Below are 19084 nucleotides of genomic sequence, written 5' to 3'. Positions count from 1 at the left end.
TAAATGATCACCTAGATACTAAAACACAAGTTGTTTTGGACACAACACAGATCAACGGATACACTGATTCATACACTCCATGTTCTCATATAACATTTCTAGTTGATTTGGTTACATTTTATTGCTCTTTGGTCATATTTTCCCCCCTTTGGAAGTTTTGAAATAATCACTCTTTCAATACTTCCATATCAAATCATCCTATCTTCCTTTCTATTTCTTTTCTCAAACAGTAATATACTAGCATTATTACTAAAAATATTACCAACAAAAGGATTCCAGTGTTTATCAAGGATTTCACCCAGGAACTCACATTCCATCCCAGTCTACTAAAAATCTTATCAAGCCAATTTTCCTGTATGTCATGTTGTATTTCTTGTGTATCTTTTTCTATTTGATCTAGTAATTCCAAATCACGTTCTACATCTTGGGTGACATTTAGAATATGTATACAACAATGATCTACTCTGTCTTTCAAATATCCACAAACTCCATGTTCCTTTAACAAGGGCATATCTAAGGCCATTCTATTCTGAAATGTCATCCTAGAGGTCGCTTGTAACTGCAAATTCAGTTGTTTAAATCCTTTTCTTGTAACATTTGCTAGCCGTTCAACTTGGCCTGTCAATTTATACAGCCAAGCTCTATTTCTGTATGTGGACAATGGAGCTAACAATGATTCTAAAGCCCAACCAATTTTCACCCTGGTCGATGGTTCATTCCAATTTTCGTCTTCAATTTGGGACCTCTTGACTCGTTTTAGTTTTAAACTCTCTAAGTTTCCTTTAAAAGGGGCCTTTTTCCAAATGGGACATAATGTAGGCATTCCCAATGCAATTTTTTTAATTTTCTCATCCAACTGCAAATGTGTGGTCCAAGTTCCATCACTCATTGCCCAAACTAAATGTCCTGGACTAGGAATTGTAGATTTCTCACAACTTATTATTGTTCCTTTCTTAGGTTCATATAAGTCAGTTAGATTTAAATGGTTTTTCAATCCTCTACACAAGCAGCCATATTTTAATGCTGCTGCCAAAGGTGGAATATCTTGAACTGCCCTATCAACTGTACTGCAATTGTGTATCTCCTCACAACTCCACCAGGGTACCGTGATTTCTTTTTCTTGAGATGTAGTCTCTTTGTCTTTTACTGCTAGAGAATTTTTGAGGGTCACCCCATCCCAAGCAAAACACCAAGAGGCATTTGCCATATATCGAAATCAGGATAGAATGGCCATTGAACAAATTGATTCCCATGTTTCTTCTTTCTGTTTGGTCCGATTATCTTTCCTACACTTCCATTCCATTATTGTCTGCCTAACATTTGTTTTAATTGGCTCAAGATAGAGACAGACTCCACCTGGTCCAGGTCTCCAAGGGTTATAATAACCATTTGGCTTATACTGAGGGTAAATGTCAGATTTTATTCCTAACTTATCACACTCTTCTTTATTCCTTACAAATTTTTGCTTTGGTGTGGGTGTTATTTTATCTACCCATTCAATTTTGGGAACTTGTTCACAGTACAAACTGTCGTTATCAGACTTTGTCTTATTCAAATTTGTTGTCAAAATTCCCCATGAAATCGATTCACCTACAGTTCTTGGAATTGGAAGACATGCAGTAATTTGGGTTATAGTTTGCAAATTAGCAAACTCTTTTATCAATCCAATCATCAAATTTTCCTCTGGGATTTTCTGTGGGACCTCGACCATTTGTTCTGCAGTTGGGATTGTGGAATCCTTTGTATCTACAGTTTCGACCATCATCATGATCAGAATCCATCTCCCTGTTATCCGATAACAGTCATTTTCTTCTCTATTGATTCTACATCCGCTTCCTCTCTTTCTGTACCAAAACCTCCACACCAAGATAAACATCCATGCATAATAGAGCTTATACATATTTTAAAGTCAATTTAGCAGTCTCAGGGTCCCTATTTACAACTTTCCATAGTATAGTGTATCCACGGTTCAATTCCTTCTACCTTGATTGCAGTGTAAGTTGTTAATAACACTTGAAAAGGTCCTTTCCACTTCTCTTGTAAAGGCTCAGAGTTCCAAGTTTTTATGTATACAAGGTCACCCGGTTGATATTGGTGAACTGGTATGTCCAAGGCAAGTGGCCTGGTCAGCACAATATATTTTCGGAGAGCATCAAGAGTCTTTCCTAGAAAAATCAAATACAATTTTAAATGTTTCCCCTGCAATTTTTATTTCACCTGGAATTTTGGAAGTTTGGTATGGTTTCCCATACAAAATTTCATATGGACTTATACCACTTTTAGATTTTGGTTGGACTCTAATTCTCAGAAGTGCTAATGGCAAAGCTTGTGGCCATTTCATGGACACTTCTTGACATATTTTACTAATTTGTCTCTTCAGGGTCTGATTCATTCTTTCAATCTTTCCACTTGACTGTGGTCTCCAGGGAGTATGTAAGTCCCATTTTATTCCTAAAATTCTACTTACTTGCTGAACTACTTCTGCTATAAAATGCGGTCCTCTATCTGAGGACATACCCAATGGTACCCCAGATCCTGGTATTATTTCTTTTAACAATATTTTCACCACTTCCCTTGCTTTGTTGGTGTGGCATGGAAAGGCTTCAGGCCATCCAGAAAAGGTATCAACTAATACCAATAAATATCTGTATCCATTTTGTCTAGGTAACTCGGAAAAATCAATTTGCCAGTAGTCTCCTGGAGAATTGCCTTGCTTAGTTACCCCTAAAGGTGCTTTTTTTCTGATGCAAAGGGTTATTTTTAAGACAAATCGGACATTTTGCTATTACAGATTTGATTATCCCTATCATTTCTATACATAATACAGAGGATTTTAGACTAGATACCATAGCATGAATTCCCCAATGTGTTTGATCATGTTTTTCCTTTGCTAGCTCTACCATAACTTGAGGGGTTACAATTACCTGCTTTTCTGGTGTTATCCACCATCCTTCTTTATTCTGTGAAGCCTTTAATTGCTCTGCTAATTGGTCATCCAATTTATTATACTTAGGTTTTAAATTTGGAATTTCCAATTGTTTTACCGGTACCAATGCAAGAATACCTTTTTCTTCAGCCTCCTTTGCAGCTTTATCTACCAATCAGTTACCTATGTTCACAGCTGTTTGTCTGAACTGATGAGCTTTACAATGCATTACCGCCACTTCCTTTGGTTTCTGCACAGCTTCCAGAAGTCAGAGTATTTCTTCCTTGTATTTTATCAGTGATCCTTGAGCAGACAACAACCCTCTTTCTTTCCATATGGCTCCATGGGCATGGATTATACCAAACACATACTTAGAGTCAGTCCATATGTTTACTCTTTTTCCTTCCGCCTTTTTCAGGGCTTGTGTTAATGCCACCAACTCTGCTTTCTGTGCTGAAGTATTTGTCGGGAGTGTTTTGGATTCCATTACCTCAGTGGTAGTAACAACAGCATATCCAGCCATCCGTCTCCCCTCTTGCATAAAACTGCTTCCATCCGTAAACAACTCCAGGTCAGGACTGGACAAAGGTTCATCCTTTAAATCAGGCCTGCTGGAATAAACTTGTTCAACAGTTAGCAAGCAATCATGTTCTAAAGTGTCCATAAGATTTTCTGTAGTTAAAAACATAGCAGGATTCACTATAGCAGTGGTCTTTAATTCCACATCATCTTGTTCCAACAAGACAACTTGATATTTCAACATTCTGCTAGGAGATAGCCAATGACCCCCCTTTTGTTCTAAAACAGCCACCACCATATGCGGGACATATACTGTAATCTTTTGTCCCATTGTTAACTTTCAGGCTTCCTGGATCAGCAACACTGTTGCCACCACTGCCCGTAAACATCCAGGCCATCCTTTACTCACATTATCAGGTTGTTTGGAGAAGTAGCCCACAGGTCTCTTCTAGGTTCCCAGTCGTTGTGTCAGCACTCCAAGTGCTAAACCTTGTCTTTCATGGACAAACAACTCAAAAGGTTTAGTTAAATCAGGTAGGCCTAATGCAGGGGCCATCATCAAGGCTCTTTTAAGTTCTTTAAATGCTGTTTGGCATTCAGGTGTCCAGGTTAAATATTTATCCTTTGATTCTTTTAATGCTTCATATAATGGTTTTACATATAGTCCATAATTCAAAATCCAAAGTCGGCACCATCCAATCATTCCTAAAAAGGTTCTCAATTCCTTTGGGCTGCTTGGTTCAGGGATTTGGCAAATAGCTTCTTTTCTTTCATTGTCTAATTGTCTTTGCCCTTGGGATATCTGGAATCCTAAATAATTCACTGCTTCCTTTCTGATTTGAGCCTTGCTTTTAGAAACTCTGTATCCTCCTTGGCCCAAGAACTTCAATAGGTTAATAGTCATTTCAAAACATTTCTCTTCACTTTCTGCCGCTAGTAAGATATCATCAACATACTGCAACAGCACACCTCCTTGATTTTGCCTCTTCCAGAGTTCTAATTCTTTCGCCAACTGATTTCCAAATATTGTGGGACTATTTTTAAATCCTTGGGGTAACACAGTCCATGTTAACTGAACTTTTCGTCCTGTCATAGGACTTTCCCATTCAAAAGCAAATATATTCTGGCTGTCTTTATCTAGAGGTATGCAGAAAAAGGCATCTTTCAAATCTAGTACAGTAAACCATTTATGTTCCTCCTTTAAGGCTATTAACAACGTATATGGATTTGCTACTACTGGATGTATGTCCTGTACAATTTGATTTATAGCTCTTAAATCCTGGACTATTCGGTATTCTCTACCTCCAGATTTCTTTACTGGCAATATGGGAGTATTATATTCTGATTCACATTCTACCAATAATCCATACTCTAAAAATCTTGTAATCATCCTTTCTAATCCCTTTCGAGTCTCCCATTTAATTGGGTATTGTTTTTGTCTTACCGGCTTTGCTCCTGGCTTCAAACTCACTCTTACTGGTTCTGCTAATTTAGATCGTCCAGGCACTCCATCTGTCCATACTAAGGGGGTCACAGCATTTTCTACTTCTTCTGGAATCTGGGATTCTTCAAATGTATCCTGTAAAATAAAGGTTCTGGCCTCTACAGCTTTTGATTCTGGTAATAATAATTTAATTTCCCCATCTTTAAAAATTATTTCAACCTCTAATTTACTCAATAGATCCCGACCCAGCAGTGGCAATGGACATTCTGGCATATACAAAAATTGGTGAGTTACCCATTGTTTTTCCAGTTTGAATTTTAAAGGCTTTAGAAATGGCCGATTTTCTTTTTACCTTGTCGCACCAACAACATTTACAGATTCATGACTCAATTTTCCTTTACACATATTTAACACCGAATATGTAGCTCCTGTATCTACTAAAAATTCTATTTCTTCATCCCCTAGCTTCAGTGTAACCAGGGGTTCAGCTAGGGTTGATTCCCCCGGTCCCCTTCACACTTCTTCATCCAAGGTCATCAATTTTATTGCCTGCAGTGAAGGGTCTAATTCTTTCAATTTGGGACATTCCTTCTTCCAGTGCCCCCGTCCTCTGCATACTGCATGTTGATCATCTGCTAGTTTAAACACTCTTCTTCTATCATCTGAATTTATTCCTCGACCTCTTCCTCTGCCCCTTGGATTATTTCCAGCCAAAACTGCCAATAATTTTCCATCCCTTCGGGCTTTTCTCATTTCCTTGTCTTTTTGCCTATTATTGTACACCATCCAGGCTATTTCAAGCATTTTTCCCAGATCCCTGGACTCAAGTCCTTCTAATTTCTGTAATTTCTTTCTAATGTCTGGGGCCGATTGGCCCATAAATATAGAGGCCAATTGTGCAGCTTCTTCTGGTTTTTCTGGGTCCAGGTTAGTATATTTTCTGGCAGTCACCTTCAGTCTTTCCATAAAGGCTGAAGGGGACTCATTTAATTCCTGCCTTACCTCATAAAGTTTTGACCAATTTATAGCTTTTGGCATAGCATGTCTTACCCCAAACAAAATCCACTTCTAATACCGAGTTAACATTGCCCTTCCTCCTGGTTGGTTCGGATCCCACCCAGGATTGGTGGATGGAATATTTTGATCAATTGTTCCTTGCAAAGCTCCGCTTGCATGTGCCCCTTCCACTTGTTTCCTAGCAGTATGTACTACCATCTTTTTCTCAGTGTCATCCAATAGAGTATCCAATATTACTTGTAAATCATTCCAATCAGGATCTTGTGTTCTAATTATTGTTTCAACTACTTTTGCTACCCTTCAGGGTCTTCCTGATAGATACCTGCAGTTTCTTTCCATGATCTTAAATCAGTAATTGAGAAAGGGACTTTTACGACTACTGGACCATTGTTTCCCACAGCCTCTCAGAGAGGGGCTTGTAGAAACGCGGGTCCAGCTCCTCCTGTTCTCCCCCAGGTTCGTCCCAAAATTAGACTAAACCCTCTTGCTCCCTCCTCCAGGAGAGGAGTGGAAGCACCCTCTTCCAGATCTCCCCATTTTCACCAGGGTGCAACCAATAAATCTGTATCTTCTTCTTCTGGTTTTTCCTTCGAACACTTTTTCTCCAAATCACAATTAGAACTTCCCTTGTTATCTCTTTTTAAAGCCATCATTGTTATACTTTTTGAACTTTCATGTGGATATATTCCACACTGTTTCTGCCGTTCTGGATGGTTTCGCAGTGTAAAGAACAAATCCACATAAGTCATTTCATCCCATTTTCCTTCCTGCTTACAAAACAGCATTAATTGCAAGATGGTATTATATTTCAATGTTCCATTTTCAGGCCATTTTTCTTCATCCTCCAATTTATACATTGGCCACTGATGATTACAATATTCAGTTAACTGTTTCCGAGTCAACGGGTCACCACCCCCAATATCTTTCCAATGTTTCAAAATACATCCCAAAGGTTTTTTTTGTGGGACAGGCATCTTACTCGAATATGCTCCCATCTCCCAATCGACTAGTAGTTGTGATTGTGCACTATCACAAGTTCTAGTCAGAGGGACTCCAATTCTCGTTAGAGCTCCCTCCGGGTTTTCCCTTTCCCTGGAAATCCCCTTCTGGGATTCTAGCCCCCTGCTAGATATCCCTTACCCTTGGGCCCCACTCCACAGGCTTTCGCCTAGCAGAGACTTACCAACCAAGGTGTTAAAGAGTTGTTTCTGATTTTACCGCGTTTTTCGGTAACAGTCTCACCAGAGCAGAGTAGAGGGGCAGAATCACCTCCCTTGACCTGCTGGCCACGCTTCTTTTGATGCAGCCCAGGATACAGTTGGCCTTCCGGGCTGCAAGCACACATTGTTGGCTCATGTTATGGAAGTGATCTGCACTGTCTAACCTCCCTGAATCCCTTGCATGGATTGTACACATCAGTTAACTTCAGGCAAGGCTTTCTCACATTGTCTGAATGCTAACTGCACTTCTGTGCTGCAGGTTATATTAAAATTAATATATAATTTTAAAAAAATAGAGATAATTGAACTGACCCAAAATATAACCTCTTTCCTTATCTCTTAAGCACTTGAGTTTTAGCACAAGTCTCTTTTACCACAGAGGCTTATGTTGTGCCATCAGGAAATGCAAAAAGCAAATAAACATTTAATATGATCACAATGAGAAGAGAAAAGCTGCTGTTTAAATGCATCAAGAAAAAAAAAGCCCAGGGAAATAGCCCATTGGCTCTAATGTAAGACTAAGGGAAATTTGCACTACAGTCAGTTCAATTCAACCGCTTTGTTTATTGGGAATCTAGTATATTATTTTTAAAAGCAAAATACCTACTTTGCTGAGCTCCTTAGAAGGATTTTCAAACAATCCTGATGCCACAGAGATGCCAGGTAGATGCAAATGCTTTCTAGCAAGTAAGCATTATGGTTTTCACCTTCTCTGTTGTCCTTAGTTGGGAGGGTTATCTGGAGCGTGGAGAATATCTGCTTCTGGAAAGGACTGTACTGCATTTCCTCAAAAGGAAAAAAGAAACAACAAACTTCAAAACTCTGCATCCCTACTGACATTCTTCTGGTTTACACATTTTCCTATTCTGCTAAAAGCATGTAATCTAACCTATGAGTCATCTTGGTCAGTGTTGCTGCCTGTACTCAAAGTATTAATAAGAGGAATTAGTCCTGTTTGTCAGTCTGTCTTTGAATGAGAGACGTGGGATTAAGTTGCTAGATGATGTGTTTTCTGTAGCTTATAGAGAATGTCTATTCCATTGCAATAAGGACATCGGGGTCATGCAGCCTAGTACGCAGCTTGAGCAGACAACTGCATTATACAGTCCCACTCATGTGGGCGTGGGGTCCCTATCACAAAAAGGGATCCTGTTTTGACATTCTGGTTGTCCTAGAAGCCTGCCTTAAAAAAATGCCCTCAGAGTCTTTCCCTAGTACAAAGGCATGGATAGCAACACAAGCAAAAAGAGGTCTCACTCCCTGATAAGGGGTGGATGGGGAGAACAGGTCAGTGATGGGACTGATGTCAATCTGACAAAGTCTTAACGAAAATACAGAGGAACTTGGGAGGGGCCTTAATTTAACAGGATTTTTCAGGTCTTTTCATGGGACGCTACCATTTTCAATTAAGCTTTTATCAAGACAGTCTTCTCAGTTCTGGTGGGAGGTATAGGAAGTGGACCAATGCCAGAAAACCAGAAAAACAGGTAGTCAGGTTGCTCATCCACATTGTGGGATATTGGGTTACAAGGTGCTGAGATGATCTTTTTGTGTTTGACACAGGGGAGCTCTGCAAGGGGTTGCTGGTCACCAGGGAGGCCACCAGGTCCCCAGAGCAGACATTCCCAGGATGTGAAACAGTGGGAGGCCAATGATCTGAACTCAGTTCCCTACATTTTAGGAGGGCACCTGAATGCCAGAAAAGGGACTCTCTTTCCTCCTGCTCTGAGATTCTTGAGGGTTTAGGATTTAGAGTACTGCAATTTTTCATATTTTAATGGAAACAGCTTGAAAAGTTTTTAGGTTGAATTCAGAGAAAGTGGGAAAAATTGCTCAAATATCAACTGCTTTCTGCCTGCAAAATCATTTTCTTCTTAGCTCTTGCATTAACACCTAGATACAGGCATGCCTGTGACAAAGAGAGGCTCTCTATTTGCCATCTCAGTTTTTTCTTGGATTGCAATATCAGACACAAAGCAACATTTTCTCTAGTAGATTGTGCCACTAATACAATAATGGTCTGATATATTAATGAATATGTAATATGCCAGTATTTCTGCATCACATCAATATTCTATTAGGCTACTGCATTACTATGCTAATAAGTCTATTTAAATGCATAATATATTGATACATTCTGAATGGCTCCACTGTTGAAATCTGAATCCTGCCCTAGACAGATTTGTGTGTGTATTTCTAGAAATTGTATTACCTGCTGTGAAAAGTTATAACTTGATCTACACCTGATGTATTTCATTACACACACCAAGCAGCCCAGCCAGGTTTTCCATACTGCCAATACCATTACCATGTGAAACACATTAAGTGCTTTAGCAGGTTTTAATTTCAGCTGTGAGAGAGACAGGCTTACAGCCATGCTTTACGCACACCTCTTTCTCTCTTGCTTTAAAGCCTACTATTTACAGAGCACCTGGTTGAGGGGGAGGGCTCTCCTCTGGGTGGGCATGTTGTGCAAGAAGGGTATCATGCACCTAAATACCAGCAAGTCGATCCCTTAATGAAGGGTGGTATCTGAGACCTGTTGAGGGATGTGATTTAAGAGAACCCTTTCTCTGTGGTGTTTCATTTTGGCAAGTTTAGGCAGGTCCCTATTTGGTGTGCTGTTTATACAGTTTATTCTGTAATGCCTAATTTCCCCTGCCACCATTGAGCAAGCCTAAGCCACAAGCATGGCTGGCTGTGACTTCACCTGGACAGCTAGTCCCCAACACTGGGACACTGTGATGCCTACATCCTCCCTGTGGTCCCAGCCCTGGGTGTCCTTTTTCTCCTCTGTCACTGTTGAGAGAGAATTTGTGGTGTGCCTCCAATTCTCCCTAAACATATCCACACTCATATCCATAATTCTTCTAACTTCCAAATTTTGCTGTTTTCAAAACAGCAGTGGAATGATTATTTACTCAGTGAAGATATGCAAAGCATTTAATTCCCAAGTTTGGCCTACAGAACAGGAAGCTCATATTCAAATGTTTATACTGTCCATATTTTCAATTTTCTGTTGGTGTTCCAGTGGCCCCATAGCAAATTCCATTTGTGTCATTGTCATTATTACCATTATTATTTTAATACATAGCCTGTATGCCAACATCTCCTGTGGATTCTCCAAGGTGAATATCAGGTGTTTTCATGCTGTTCCATCAACTTGAGGTTCAGTGGAGCTACACTGATACACTGGAGCTGAGAATTTAGCCCAAAGTCCATATTGAAAGTGACAGAAAGTTTTTTGCTGGGCTGTCTGTCCCTTGGAAAGATAACACTTTTCACAAGAAAGCTTTTGGTATGTTCCCTTATGTAGCAGCACTGTTAGCAATGTAGAGAGACCAAAAAAGATGGGGACGCTAATATGCATGGAAAGGTTCAGGGTGCTGAAGTGATCAGCCTCAGCCTCTCCACAGCATGATGTTGTGCTGTTATTGAAAAAGTCTGCACAAATAATGTTTTTTTTACAGAAATCTGTTCTACAGTTTCTGGAGTTATCTTCAATCTCAGTTTGTTCAGAATGAAGATTTAAATGTAGGTTATGACCCCAGCTATGACTATGCCTGTGTTAATCAGCCTAGCAAAAATCTCCCTGTCCTACCCCCCTCACATATTTCTGCTTCAATATATATCTGAAGTATTCCTTTTTCTTCTCTAATCACAATCACACTAGGAGTTAGTCAAGTAGATTGTCTTATGTTGGTCAAGTAGATTGTCTTATGTTGAAGTGGCATGTTGGATATTTTATGCCTTTCCTTGACCTCTAGTTGGTCTATCCACAAACTTGAATTTGGGTTTTTCCCATATTTTGGAAAATAACTCTACTGACATGTGCATGACTACAAATCTAGAGTTCAACTCACTCTTGGAGATTAAGGCACATGAAATCTAAACAGTAATTGTGCTTCACATCCCCAGTGAAGCACGTCCTACCATTCCTGAGACAAGCGCACCAGATGGAAGCATCAAGAGGAGTGGCTCCCCTGCCCTCGTGACGCCAGGCAGAGGGAGGGGACCCAAGAGATGGAAGGTGGATGCAGATCCCTGCTCGGCGCAGTAGACGAATCCTCTCCCGGCTGACTTAGCCCCACCAGGTGCCCTTACACAATAGGTATGAGGCTCTGGAACCCGAGGGCCAGGAGGATGAAGATACAGTGATTCACCCAAGGGGTTGACTAGAGGGAACCAGTCAGCCCCACGCATTACAACGGCCACTGGTAAGAAAAAAAGAAGGGTAATTGTCGTAGGTGACTCCCTTTTGAAGGGAACAGAGGGCCCGATATGCCGACCTGACCCATCCCATAGGGAAGTCTGCTGGCTCCCTGGGGCAAGGATAAGAGACATTACCAGGAAGCTCCCTAGGCTGGTAAAAGGATCCGATTATTATCTGCTAGTGGTTGTTCAGGCTGGCAGTGATGAGGTAGCTGAGAGAGGTGCAAAGACAATCAAAAGGGACTTTAGAGAACTGGGGCGATTGCTTGAAGGATCAGGAGTGCAGGTAGTGTTTTCCTCCATCCCATCAGTAGCCGGGAGACATATGGAAAGGAACAGGAGGTCCCATCTCATTAACACATAGCTCAGAGGCTGGTGCCAGCAGTGGAATTTTTGGTTTTTTGATCATGGGGCAGTTTACATGGCCCCAGGCCTGCTGGAGACAGATGGGGTTCACCTGTCGCAAAGGGGGAAAAGGATTCTGGCTCAGGAGTTAGCAGGCCTCATTGAGAGAGCTTTAAACTAGATATGAAGGGGGAAGGGGATAAAACCAGGCTTGCTAGGGATGAGCCTGGGGGTGGCATGCCTGCGTTGGAGAAGAGATCAATAGATCAATTGAAGTGCATTTATACCAATGCATGCAGCATGGGCAATAAACAGGAGGAGCTGGAAGCCATTGCGCGCCAGGGAAACTATGATGTGGTCGCCATCACAGAAACATGGTGGGATGACTCGCACAACTAGAGCGCTGCAATGGATGGCTACAAGCTCTTTAGAAGGGACAGGCAAGGAAGGAGAGGTGGAGGGGTAGCCTTGTATGTTAGAGAGTGTTTTGACTGTCTAGAACTCAATGACGGTAATGATAAGGTTGAGTGCTTATGGGTAAGGATCAGGGGGAAGGCCAATAAGGCAGACATCCTGGTGGGAGTCTGTTATAGACCACCCAACCAGGATGAGGAGACAGATGAAGCACTCTACAAGCAGTTGGATGAAGTCTCACAATCTCTAGTCCTTGTTCTCATGGGAGACTTCAACTTACCAGATATCTGCTGGGAATACAACACAGCAGAGAGAAAGCAGTCTTGGAGGTTTCTGGAGTGTGTGGAAGATAACCTCCTGACACAGCTGGTAATCGAGCCAACCAGGGGAGGTGCCCTGCTGGACCTGCTGTTTATGAACAGAGAAGGCCTGGTAGGTGATGTGGTGGTTGGAGGATGTCTTGGCCTCAGTGACCATGACATGATAGAGTTCTCGATTCTTGGAGGAGTAAGGAAGAGGGTCAGCAAAACTGCTACCCTGAACTTCAGAAGGACAGACTGGATTGTTAAGGCATCTGGTTAACAGAGTCCCTTGGGAGGCAGTCCTGAAGGGCAAAGGAGTCCAGGAAGGCTGGATGTTATTAAAGAAGGAAGTCTCAAAGGCACAGGAGCAGGCCGTCCCCATGTGCTGTAAGTTGAGCAGGCGGGGGAGAAGACCGGCTTGGCTGAATAGGGAGCTTTGGCTGGAACCCAAGAAAAAAAGGAGAGCTTACCACCTTTAGAAGAAGGGGCAGGAGACTCAGGAGGACTACAAGGATGTTGTGAGGTTATGCAGGGAAAATATTAGGAAGGCGAAGGCCCAGCTGGAACTTAAACTGGCCGCCACCATTAAAGATAACAAAAAATGTTTTTATAAATACATCAGTGACAAAAGGAGGGCCAGGGAGAATCGCCCTCCTTTGTTGGATGCGGAAGGTAACCTTGCCAGGAAAGATGAGGAGAAGGCTGAGGTACTTAATGCTTTCTTTGCCTCAGTCTTTAATAGTCAGACTGGTCATCCTCGGGGTTGTCGGGCCCGTGTGCTGGGAAATGGAGACAGTATGCAGAATGAAGTCCCAGTTGTTGAAGAGGTGGCAGTCACCAACCTGCTCCTTCACCTGGATGTTCACGAGTCCATGGGGCTGGATGGGATCTACCCGAGGATACTGAGGGAGCTGGCAGAGGAGCTCGCCAAGCCGCTGTCCATCATTTATCAGCAGTCCTGGTCAACTGGGGAGGTCCCAGATGACTGGAAACTAGCGAATATGAGACCCCTCTACAAGAAGGTTCGGAAGGAGGATCCGGGGAACTACAGGCCTGTCAGCCTGACCTCGGTGCCAGGGAAAGGTCATGGAGCAGATCATCTTGAATGCCATTGCGCAGCACATGCGGGACACCCAGGGGATCGGGCTCAGCCAGCATGGGTTTATGAAAGGGAGGTCCTGCCTCACTAACCTAGTCTCCTTCTATGATAAGGTGACCCACTTAGTGGATGAGGGGAAGGCTGTGGATGTTGTCTGCTTGGACATTAGTAAGGCCTTTGACACTGTCTCCCACAGCATTCTCCTGGAGAAGCTGGCTGCTCATGGCTTGGACAAGTGCACTCTGCCTTGGGTTAAAATCTGGTTGGATGGCCGAGGCCAGAGAGTGGTGGTGAATGGAGTCAAATCCAGTTGGCAGCCGCTCACGAGCAGTGTTCCCCAGGGCTCAGTGTTGGGGCCAGTCCTGTTCAATATCTTCATTGATGATCTGGCTGAGGGGACTGAGTGCACCCTCAGTAAGTTTGCAGATAACACCAAGCTGGGTGGAAGTGTCGATCTGCTGGAGGGCAGGAAGGCCCTACAGAGGGACCTGGTCTGGCTGTATCGTTGGGCCGGAGCCAACGGTATGAGATTCAACAAGGCTAAGTGCCGGGTCCTGTACTTGGGTCACAACAACCCCATGCGACGCTACAGGCTTGGGGAGGAGTGGCTGGAGAGCTGCCTGGAGGAAAAGGACCTGGGGATGCTGGTTGACAGCCAGCTGAACATGAGCCGGCAGTGTGCTCAGGCAGCCAAGAAGGCCAATGGCATCCTGGCTTGTATCAGGAATAGTGTGGCCAGCAGGAGCAGGGAGGTGATAGTGCCCCTGTACTCAGCACTGGTGAGGCTGCACCTCGAGTACTGTGTTCAGTTTTGGGCCCCTCACTACAAGAAGGACATTGGGTTGCTGGAGCGTGTCCAAAGAAGGGCAACGAAGTTGGTGAAGGAGCTACCTGAAAGGAGGTTGTAGCGAGGCAGGGGGTCGGTCTCTTCTCCCTAGTAACAAGCGATAGGACAAGAGCAAATGGCCTCAAGCTGTGCCAGGGGAAGTTTAGGAGGGATATTAGGAAAAACTTCTTCACCAGAAGGGTTGTCAGGCATTGGAACAGGCTGCCCGGGGAAGTGGTTGAGCCTCCATCCCTGGAGGTATTTAAAAGAAGGGTAGATGTGGTGCTTGAGGATGTGGTTTAGTGGTGGACTTGGCAGTGATAGGTTAGCGGTTGGACTCAATGATCTTAAGGGTCTTTTCCAAACTTAACGATTCTACGATTCTATGATTCTATGTTCCCAGGAACTCCTGTCTAGACAGTTCAATGAAGACAGCGGCTCCCCTTTTTCTAGCCTCTAATTTGCAGTGATGTGCCACTTCTGCACTGCCCTGTGAAATATCTCAACCCTCCTGCTACCTTAGAACTTCTCATGACATTCTGGGTATCTTCTCATGCTGTCTTGTCACAGAGCACGAGCATAGCTGGACAAAAGTACCCCTACATGTTTCAGGCATATAGATCTGTTGTATTAGTTCACAGCTGTTTAAGTGTTGCCATTTGTTGAACCATCACCATGTATAGAAGTGTGTGGGCTAAAGAGCAAGAAAAGCCTTTTTCAGGGGGTTATGTTCCACACCTCTGTCTTAAAGCCCAGCCCAGATATTTCTGTGCAATCCCCTGAAATGAGAGTTTGCTGCAGGAATCTTGAGCTGCAGAAGCCTGGTAGCTCACTGTCAGTCTGTGAGTGGTTTTGTCCTCTTGGGTTTGCTTCACACCAGGATAAATAAGCAAAGACTGGCCTGTAAAGCTTATACAGATTGCAATTCCCTCTCCATATAATGCTTTTCCTTTCAATGGAGAAGCATTTTTCCCCCTCTAACTTTCATAGCTTTTCTCTATTTAGATCTAACTTTTCTGCAGTCTGAATGCAGGCACGTGTGAAAAATCAGGGTGAGAGGATTTGCTCTCTAGGCAAAGAAAACACTGGAGTTTAATTAAAAACAAAAGTAAGCATAACAAACACACACACACACCCCTTTCCTCCTTTCTCCCCATATGGACCCTTCAAACCCAGGGGTTCAGGCAGGAGTGGAGTTAGCCAGGACCAGGATGGAGACAAGAGCCCTGGAGGAGAAAAAGGGTTTGTAATCTTTAAACGAAAGAAAGGGTGGGGGGAGACCATCCCATCAGTGTAATCCCAGTGGCAATTTCATCTAGGCCTGTTGTTTCTTAATGAGTTTTTATCCATCTTTAGTTTGACGTGTGTTCTTTCCCAAATGAGGGCTAAGATCATAGAATCATAGAATGGTTTGGGTTGGAAGGGACCTTTAGAGGTCATCTAGTTCAACCCCCCTGCAGTGAGCAGGGACGATGGCAAGATTGAAGATTGAAGATGGCAAGGGGGGGAAAACAGAATAGTAGGGCAGAGAGCCAGCCTTCCGACGATATTTCTCTTTTTTTTTCTTTATTTATTTCCTAACTGATTGCTAAAATCTCTTTCTCACACTTTTCTCCATCCTTTTACTAATATGTTTTTGTTTCAAAATACATGTTTTGTTTTGTTTTTTTAATTTCTGGGAGCTGGGAAGCTCAGCAAGAAGAGAAATCTATCTTCTTTTTCTGGATTATATCTCTTGGACTATATCTAACCGGCTGCATCAAGCCATAACAGTATTTAAAGGGAAAAGTCACAGTTAGATCAAGGAACAGGCATGTTAGGGGCAGGATGAGCTTGGGGGATATCCAGTCTTAGTGGCATGGTTTATCTATGCTTAGACAAGATCTAGTCCTTATGATAAAGAATGGGTGCACCCCTCTACCAAAGTGTTAATCACAGATTGAAGTCCAGGCCAAGCTGAAGAGCACGCTTGTCCATCTCGTTTCTGGGGTTTCACATCTCTCTTCCGCTCCCTCTTTCAACCATATACATGCCTCCCATTAGAAGAGTACACTTTGAATTAAATATTTTGCACATCTCTACCACTGCATTACATCCTGCTGGCCATGTCTTGACAGGCTGCATCAGTCAATAACAATGCAATATTAAAGGGTAATGACACAGCCATGCAGAGTAACGAGAACACAATTCCTCTCACTATTTAGCCATATACCAATCAATTGAATTCAAAACTATCAAGTCAAAAACACAGGGAGTGGGCTAAGTCCAAGAAGGGCTGACATGCATCCCTTGTGAAAAAGAGGAAGGGCTTGGATCTGCTACAAGCAAAGCCTGAAGACCAGATGCAGCCAGGAAAATAACATTTAGAAAAAGTGGGAGACAGATTTTATCCGTTCTTTTTAAAATTGGAAATGAGGGTGAAATCTCCAAATTGCTGCTCAAAAAGCAGGGGGAAAAAGTTGGTGAGGACTTCTCAAGCTGGGAAGCAGAGAGGCTCCTAGCAGTGGGGTCTCTATTTTGGCTTCTTCTACCAGGCAACTTCAGGCTGATGTGACAGGAATCGTCTGCACCTTCATTGTTTCTAATTTCCAATGGAGGTATCGATATTTCCTCCTCTAAAAAGAAGTGAGGATGTCCTTTTCTAAAACAGCTCCTAGCATCTTGCAATTTTGCAAAGATATTTACAACATGGACCCTGAAAAAGGTATATAGAACTTGGAGCAGCCCAGCATAAAGGTGGTAAACTCTGTATCTGGCTGATTGTCACATGGTGAAGTGTTTAGCTTTACTAAACCACAGGCAGCCTGCACAAGCTGCATCCATGAATAGAAAAAGCAAATACACACCCAAGAGCAGTCCTGTGTGTGGTGGTGCCCTAAAAGACTGTGCTCAAGTAGCTGAGCAAGGTTGTGGGGGAAGGACAGGGTAGAGACAGGAAGGAAAATCGCTGGGACTCCAGAGAAGGGCGGTCACAGGTCCTGGGCCAGGGAGGTGTGGAAAGCAGAGCATGGAGAAAGGAGAGGGATGAAAAGATGGCATAGTATTTTGTCTTTAAATTTTCTTTTCTTAGAGCTGTTTATAGTTGTAATCCTACAACTGCAAAGTGTAAATCCTGCACAAGCCATAGCAATTATTGCAGCTGGAGGGCTCTGGGTGGTTTTGTAATCTGTCTGCTCTGCTTCAGCTGCTGAAAACTGGGAGGGGAGGGATGAGAGTGAAGGGAGGGGAGGAGGGAGTTCTGGCCTCTAGCAAAAATCCTGATCCAAAAGCCCAAAGATCTTCCCAGCATTTGGTGCCTCATGAGCACTGTCCAAAATGAGGGGGAAAGAGGCATTGGCTTCCTCCAAAACCATTTTCCTCTCATGATGCCCCCCCCCGGGTGTGTGTAGGGAAATGAGGTGTGCTGTGATCCAGTACCCAAAGCTGGTGTAACAGCCCAGGTTGCTGTGAGCTGGAGCTGGCTACAGCTTTTAACTCCAGCTGTCCTAGCTCGCAAGCAGGTCCACCTGGTACAGAGCAGCACACTTGCCTGCAACACAGCAGCCACAGGCAAGGGTGGGACCAGCTTGTGCCTTGCCATATAGCCCTAAATACTTTGGTGAACTACTTAGGACTCACATGGGGACCTTGCCCAGGGAGACTGACCAGTCTGTCAGATACAGGAGGCCACATTCAAGGGTCAAATGGTCCTTTCTGGCCTGATAGTTCACACCTCAGTAAAATCCCAAACTATCATATGCATGTTTAAAAATATCTTATTTCCATTTTATTTTTTTCATTGAGACCACTTAATGATAGAAGATGGTGGCAAGCTATCCCTTCATTTTGGAGTTTGGAACTTGCTCGTAGAGTGTCCCCAAAGGCTTGACTGCACCAGGGTACCTCTGCTGCTCTCTCTGGCTGCTTTGGTGGAGCCTCCAAAAGGAGACAGAGGATATGTGAGCAGAGGGAGGGTACTTTTTAGCTGGTGGAGCATGATGATTTCTTAAAGTGATGCAAATGAAGAACACAGAAGCAGTCTTCTGCCGGCATTGCTGCATGCAGGGCATGGTTTTGCCCATGGAGCAGTGCCAGCTTGGAGAGGAGGGGACATGACCTCATCCCTGCAGTCTCCTTAGCTAAACAGGCTGCTCACGCCTTGGGGTGCATTTGTGCAGCACCTAATCCAATGGGACTTCTAACTGTGACCATAATAGAAATAACATATAATAATAAAGTAAATAGACAGTAAAACTGTCTTCTATAATGTTATTCTCCAGGCTAAATGAGATACCAAAAATGAACAAACATCCTCCAAGTGATATTAAACTGTCTTTCACTTTTAATAATTTAAGGGACATACTAGTGAGAAAGATAAGGACATTTAAAATATATATTTTTCAGCCTGATGGACTCTTCCTCAGACTCTTTCCTGTCTGAGCCACTGAGGACGCATTGATGTATTCTTGGCTGAAGCAGAGCATTTTATTAAGTTATTGGGACAAAAAGTTGTTTATTTTATTTTATTTTATTTTATTTTATTTTATTTTATTTTATTTTATTTTATTTTATTTTATTTTATTTTATTTTATTTTTTAAGTTTTCCTTTAGAAAAACTGGTTTCATTTGGGGGGGTTTGCTTCTGTAAGTAAATCTCCTTTCTCCCTCCCTCCTTCCTTTCTTCATCCCTCCCTCCCATCCGTTCCTTTGCTCCCTTCCCTCTTTCCATCTCTCTTTTGCCCTCTCGCTCTTTCTTTCTCTTATTCTTTTTCCTGGTTCAA

The 19084-nt window shown here is 42.9% G+C and overlaps 1 long non-coding RNA gene across 1 annotated transcript in view; it reads right to left on the bottom strand.

Annotated features, from left to right (window-relative positions):
- Positions 1–2078: 2078 nt before the first annotated feature.
- The window catches only part of LOC142049453 (uncharacterized), a 322507-nt gene continuing 305501 nt past the window's right edge, over positions 2079–19084 (bottom strand). Inside the window, exon 3 of the long non-coding RNA XR_012657723.1 lies at positions 2079–2165. This is a non-coding gene — a long non-coding RNA (uncharacterized LOC142049453). The remainder of the gene's footprint in view (positions 2166–19084) is intronic.

This window comes from Phalacrocorax aristotelis, chromosome W, assembly GCF_949628215.1.
Source record: "Phalacrocorax aristotelis chromosome W, bGulAri2.1, whole genome shotgun sequence".
NCBI lineage: Eukaryota > Metazoa > Chordata > Aves > Suliformes > Phalacrocoracidae > Phalacrocorax > Phalacrocorax aristotelis.
Note: the sequence above shows the minus strand (reverse complement) of the source record. Positions and strands in the feature narration are given on the sequence as shown.